Source organism: Puntigrus tetrazona, chromosome 17, assembly GCF_018831695.1.
Source record: "Puntigrus tetrazona isolate hp1 chromosome 17, ASM1883169v1, whole genome shotgun sequence".
Lineage (NCBI taxonomy): Eukaryota > Metazoa > Chordata > Actinopteri > Cypriniformes > Cyprinidae > Puntigrus > Puntigrus tetrazona.
In genome coordinates this window covers 12,562,539-12,568,774 of record NC_056715.1, presented here as the reverse complement: position 1 = coordinate 12,568,774, position 6,236 = coordinate 12,562,539, and positions in this window count along the sequence as shown.

Below are 6,236 nucleotides of genomic sequence, written 5' to 3'. Positions count from 1 at the left end.
ACTAGGGTATCATTTGTTTGTTGCTGTACAGTGAGAAGTACTGACTGTGTACAGTTGCCTGCGTTTGGGTTTTGTGACCTGGTTTAGATAAAAGATGAGAAGAAAACAAACACAAATTTGCATAATGTCTGGAACATGCTTAATGTTTCATCCTATTTCCGTCTTTCATTATGTAACGGTGCTGAGTTTTCACATAAGAGATAAATTGGTTCACCTGTCCTGTTAAGTGGGGAACTGTGAAAGACTAACTGCTGCATTTTTGATGAGAGCAAAAATGAAATGTAGATCCTGTGGTGAACCAAAATTTAGCATGGCAGTTTGCCAATTTCAAATACTTGAATGAAATTAAACCCTGAATGTCAAAGGTAAGTCATTATTATTATAAATTTAAACACTGCGTATAAATGTTTGTTATAATAGCTCTACAAGGTAGCAAAATCTCCCCAAGGTTGCAAGTATATTCCTCTTAAATGAGTCTTGTTCAGTCAGGCATCAATAATGTCCTCTGTCCCCTTTAATCATTGCTGTGCACACTGTAAGCCTGCTAACAATTTTGCATACATTACCTAAGCTCTGTGCACATATTATAGCTTATACAATAATTAGTTCTAGTCCTCAAATTGGAAATCTCTGTCGCTTCATCATACTCGCATTTTCTGTCCCAGGCTTTCCTGCAAAGCTAGACAAAAACATGGCTTTTTCAAGATCTATTTGGAACACAATAAATCTGCCTTTTACAGAGATTTTTTAAGCACTCAATTCTGATTGGTTAATCATGCCGCTTAGCACCAAAAAACAACAAGTCTGTGTGAGCAGGAAGTTTGCGACTGATTTTATTGTCATATTGTGACATACTTCCAAGAGAAACAGCGGACAATAGAGAGCGTGGGTTGTTGTTTCTACGGCAAATTGATTGGATGTACTGTAGTAAAGTAGGTGTTTCATTCAGAATTAACTTTCTTTTGTGGATTGACTTGACATGAAAAATAACGAGTCAGTTATTTATGTTATAATTTGAAAACTACACATATTTTTGTTACAAAAACCTATCGATCTGCTTCAGAGAACATGCAATAACCCCCCAAAGGTGTATGAGTTAGTATTAAGTCGCAGTACTTGCGGATATGCCGAACCTGATTTTGCTGAGTTCCTGAATCCACATCTTCGTTGATCCATTGAGGATGCTTGTTCTGCTGTCAAATCACATGCTTTTGACAGGTCAGTGTGCAATCAGATGACCAGCCAGGCATATATGAATACTTTGGTTTGCCATAATCAATATCTGTCCAGTGCATGTTAACACAGAGGAAAAACAATGGAAGAGTTGCAAAGAATTTTATGTGTGGACCTGTTTAGACAGGTCTGCAAATTTCAGACTACAATATAACTACCAGTCACGAATTGTCTTGTGATTGCTAGGGTATTTGTGGGTCATTGCTTATAGCGTCATAAGTTTCTTTTCCGGGTAGTTACATTCTAGGTTATTTTACAAATTGCTGCTTCGGTGTTATTGAAAATGCTAGAGGTCTGTGTGAGGCACAGGTACAGTAATAATGGTGCCAGCCTCACTAGTAATATCAGAAAGAAAAATGTGACAAAGTATGTTTTTCTCTAAAGAGCAATTCTCTTACAAAAAGGCATCTCATTTATTTAAGCGTTTTTTGGTTTCTTCTCAAATCCTCAGAATTTCTCAGTTGGAGAGGATTAGCCTTTAAGGCCAACATCTATATAGGACGAATTATATTGTTATTTCTGTTCTTGTGTATTGGTCTGGCAGATCCCATTTAAAATCATGATGGAGTATTACAACTCTACTGAAGGATTCTCTAACTTTCAGGCAGCTCGCCCATGGTGTTTTAAATAATTAAACATTTAATTTAAAGAGGTTAACTTATAAATGGCCTGCAGAAGCAGTTTCTATTGCTCTCTACAGAGCGAAGTATAAATTAGATTGCCCATTTATTTCGCTCAGTATCTGGAGGGAAGGTAGGCCATCTATCCAATCAGAAGTTCAAGTATCTTCATCAAGATAAAGTAATAGACAGTCTATGGAGTTCCTGGAGTTTTTGATGGTTCCTGAGCAGGTGACACGCTGTATATAGCATACACAAGAGAGTATTCTATGTTTTGTTTTTAATTTAGTTGTACTTTTTGTTTTTTAAAAAAAGTATTTTGGTGCTTCACTGACTCACAATTCAGTGAGCTTGGGAATTAATCAACGCAGCAAAAATACATTGGAAGCAAGGGGTCAACAGAAGCCTGAAACGTGCCCAAATGCAGGGGGACAAATTAAGTGAAGCCATGCAGTAAATTAAATAATTTGTAGGAAATAACTGGCTCTGTTTTTAAGAATGTGTTTGTGTGTGGGGGGTTAACTGAATGATTGTCTCTTGTCTTTTGTCTATTAGAACAATTTCTTACAATGTTGTAAATGACTGTGACCTGTGAGTGACTAGAGTCAAACTAGAATCCCCCCAGTGAATTCTGGTCATTTCCACCACTGCAAGGACGTATTAAATAATTAATTGTTTAGTAAATTAATTAATCTAATTGATTGCTTTATTTGTAATATTTTTAGTAGGCAGAACTTAAGTAAAACAAAAGACAATGTTCTGTTTAAAATATAACAATATTAACTTCTTATTTACTATAATAACTGTTGTGTGAAATCACATTTGCACTTGTCCTATTTTAACATAAATAGCACTCGTGTAATATTGCTCTCTCTCGGCTTGTGTGATATTGCTTATCATGTGATATAAATATGAGACAAAAACTCATACAGGAGCATTGTTTAGCCCCAATATCTTGAACACATTTATGCAGTTATTGCTCTGCATCATATTTGTCAACAGTGGGTTAAAATAGTTTACTTATGTTATTTTTCATAACTAATTATTTAAGCTGATTGTTTAAACTAAGCATAAGCAAGACATCTGTTTTCAATATTGATAATAACGTGTTTTTTTGAGCACAAATCAGCATATTAAAATGAATTTTAAAAATACTGTAAGTAATGACTGGAAAAAAATAAGCTTTACCATCACTGTAATAAATGACATTTTTAATACATATTACAAGTGTATTTCTACAGAGAAATGAATGACAACAATTTGTCTTCAAAGAGATAAAAGCTGCCGCTTTGTCAATTTAACATTTTCAAGACAATTTAATGCATGTCACCTTTGACCTTATCAGCAAGAAATGTACTAATCAATAATCTGTTTCAAATAACATGACCTCATTACATGACCTGTGTATGCTCTACATACTGCACCCAAGTGAGATGTCATGTAATGACTCATTTGTCAGAGGTTTGGCTGATAAATACATGATCTAGATTTTCTCTCTCCTGGTCTGCTCTGATTGAGTTGTTTTGAGGAGATCTGGCAGGCAGCGGTGCTCTAGGGCATTTGGCCTGTGCATCACTGACCTTTATCATTGTTCCATCTTTCCCTTTTAACACACTTTTAACTTTTAACACACTTTAGAAGTTTTTTGCTCAGATTTTGTGACAATGGAGGACCAAAGCTATATATTAGGCCCAGTGTATTCCTTATGATTTAATGGTACCTTATGTAAACCTATGTAAACTCTATTGATTAAATTGATTGATTTTGGTGTTCTCGTGTGTTTTTAATATAGTTTGTATTAAAGAAGTAGTAAACAGCTACAAGCAGTATGTTTTTCCTTACTTGTGCATGAAGTTATTGTTAATATAACTTGACTGGCAGACGTTCACAGACGTTCACAGACAGAAAATAGTTGTGTATTGTGCTCCTACACTACTTTTGGCCTCTCTGGCTTCCTTTTCTTTATTTCATGCTACACAGATTTTTGTTTCCCTCTTGTCAACATGGTTTGCCCACTGCATGAACCTCTGTCATCTTCTCAGTTTCACAATGTGCAGGAAAGCAGAAGATTTTATTTTTTTCATTTTTTTCGGTTGTGAATCCTAAATTAACCCTGTAAAGAAATTGATATGGGGCCCTATTCATTCCCAGCTTTCACTTTTTGTACATTCTTGTAATCTTTCGTTTCTGTCTTTTATCTAACGTTTATCCAGCTGTCACTTTTATGACAAATGAGCCAATGTATCTGATGCATGACAGATGTATGGCCCAATGATGGAGAGATTCTTTCGTCGCTCTTCTACACCCAGAGGTTGTGACAGATGTTCACTGAATTTATGGTTGTGCAGAGGCCCAGATATTCAATACTCCATCTGGTCATTAGGCAAATTATGTAGGTAAACTCCTCTAATAGTTTCAGTTCTGCTTGATAAAGCACTTTTATTTTTTATGTCCAGATTCAAAAAATAAATAAATTATATAATAATAAATGTTTAAAAAAAATCCCATTTTACGTTTAAATCTGCTTCTTTTACAGACTCACCTTGTGTGCAAATAGCTTTTTAAATTCATTTAGTCTACTTCTTTAAAAGATAATGAAGTAAGTTCAAATAGTGGCATTAAGGAGCAAAGAAAGGACATCTAAACCAAAGATCTGTAGTTTGCTGTCATTTAGCATCCCCTGTGTTGCCTGAATATCAAATGACAGACTGCCATATGACACAGCAAGCAAAACATACAATAAGACATGCTTTAGTGAATTCAGGCTGCTTAACCACTCAGTTGCACTGACGCAGGTCAGTTTTTGTTTCCGAATCAGTTCAGTACAATATTAGAAAGGTCAGTTTCTCTGAAACACTTTTTTAACAAACAAACAATAAATAAATTATTTTATCTGTATAATTAATTTATGAGCCAATGATTTTCACTCTATTATATCATTAAATTAAAATTTATACATATGACATAATATCAATGCATGCAAAGTCCACTTTAAAATATGTGCGTGACAACTTCTTGAAAGTACTTGAAACTTCTTGAAGTAGTTGGTCAAAACCTTCTTTATTTATTTCAAATCAAAAAAATTTCTTTTTTTGTCTTATTTATTCTACACACACACACACACACACATATATATATATATATATATATATATATATATATATATATATATATATATATATATATATATACAAGGTTACGCCACACATTTCTAACATAAAAATGCCATAAGACTCTTATTTGTCAATTGACCCTCTGTTGTTAAATAAATAAATAACAGGATACATCAGTATTTGCAACACCACTACTTTTTTAGTCATTGAATGTGTAGCTAATGAGTGTATCCTCTTCATGACAGCACCAGCAGTGTGATTAGCTTGATAACAAGCTCTGTATGTGCCCAGTCTCCTTAAACAAATACACTTTACACTAGAGCTGTTCAGTCTCCACTGATTTCTGAATGATATGCATTCAAGTGTGGATGATAAATGACATCTCTTCGCTGTCCTCTTAAATAATACGAGGTCAATTTCTCCTTGTTCGGACCAGCAGCAGCTGATCAAAGACAAAAGTCCTTTAGCCCATGTCGACGGCTGCTTTGAACACCATTACAATGAATCCTGACCGTTTCATTATTTTTACTGAAGCTGGCATCCATTCGCTTAATAAAGGAAGAATCGGGTAACAACTTTAAAACTTGTAGTTCTTCAATGGATGATGTAGCAGCATTGTTCATCTTCAGCTGGGTCCTGTAGTCTTGCCTTTGATCTATTAGGTTTTTCAGAAAACCACTCAGTTGTGACAGATTGCACTTGTTGGACAAGGGTTCGGATTTATTCATTGAGATGTTTTGGATCCAGGCTATCATGTTTTGATGGATGAGCCAGTGACCCTCCATACTGAACCATTTCGTTATAAAAAGCCAAGTGATGTGAAGATGAGCTGTCAGTTAGCGACGCAAGACTATTATAAAACCCTTAGGAACAGGATGGGAATGTATTGTTATTATATGATCATCCATCTGCCACAAGGTGCTGTGTGTTACTGGAAAATATCCCCTCAGTTGTTATTCTTGGTATAAGTTTTGTAGTCTCTGGGAGGTTTTCCAAGTTGTTTAAAAAAAACCTTTACTTTTTTTAATGCTGAGCTGTAGTCTAATCTTTGTTCTTATCAGCAGCTTTGTGTGAAACCTCAAAGTGATATAAATTAGAAGTTCCTGCTGCTTTTACTTCCCAGTTATATTCGGGAATGCTTTCTATTTGGACATTAAATCTAGATTCTTACCTTAAAATACCTTCACCTTCCACTCTTTTCTTCTAAGCGGCTCTTTCCCTAGGGTTCAATGTAAAGTTGGACTGCCTCTGATCTGGAACAGATGGGTTC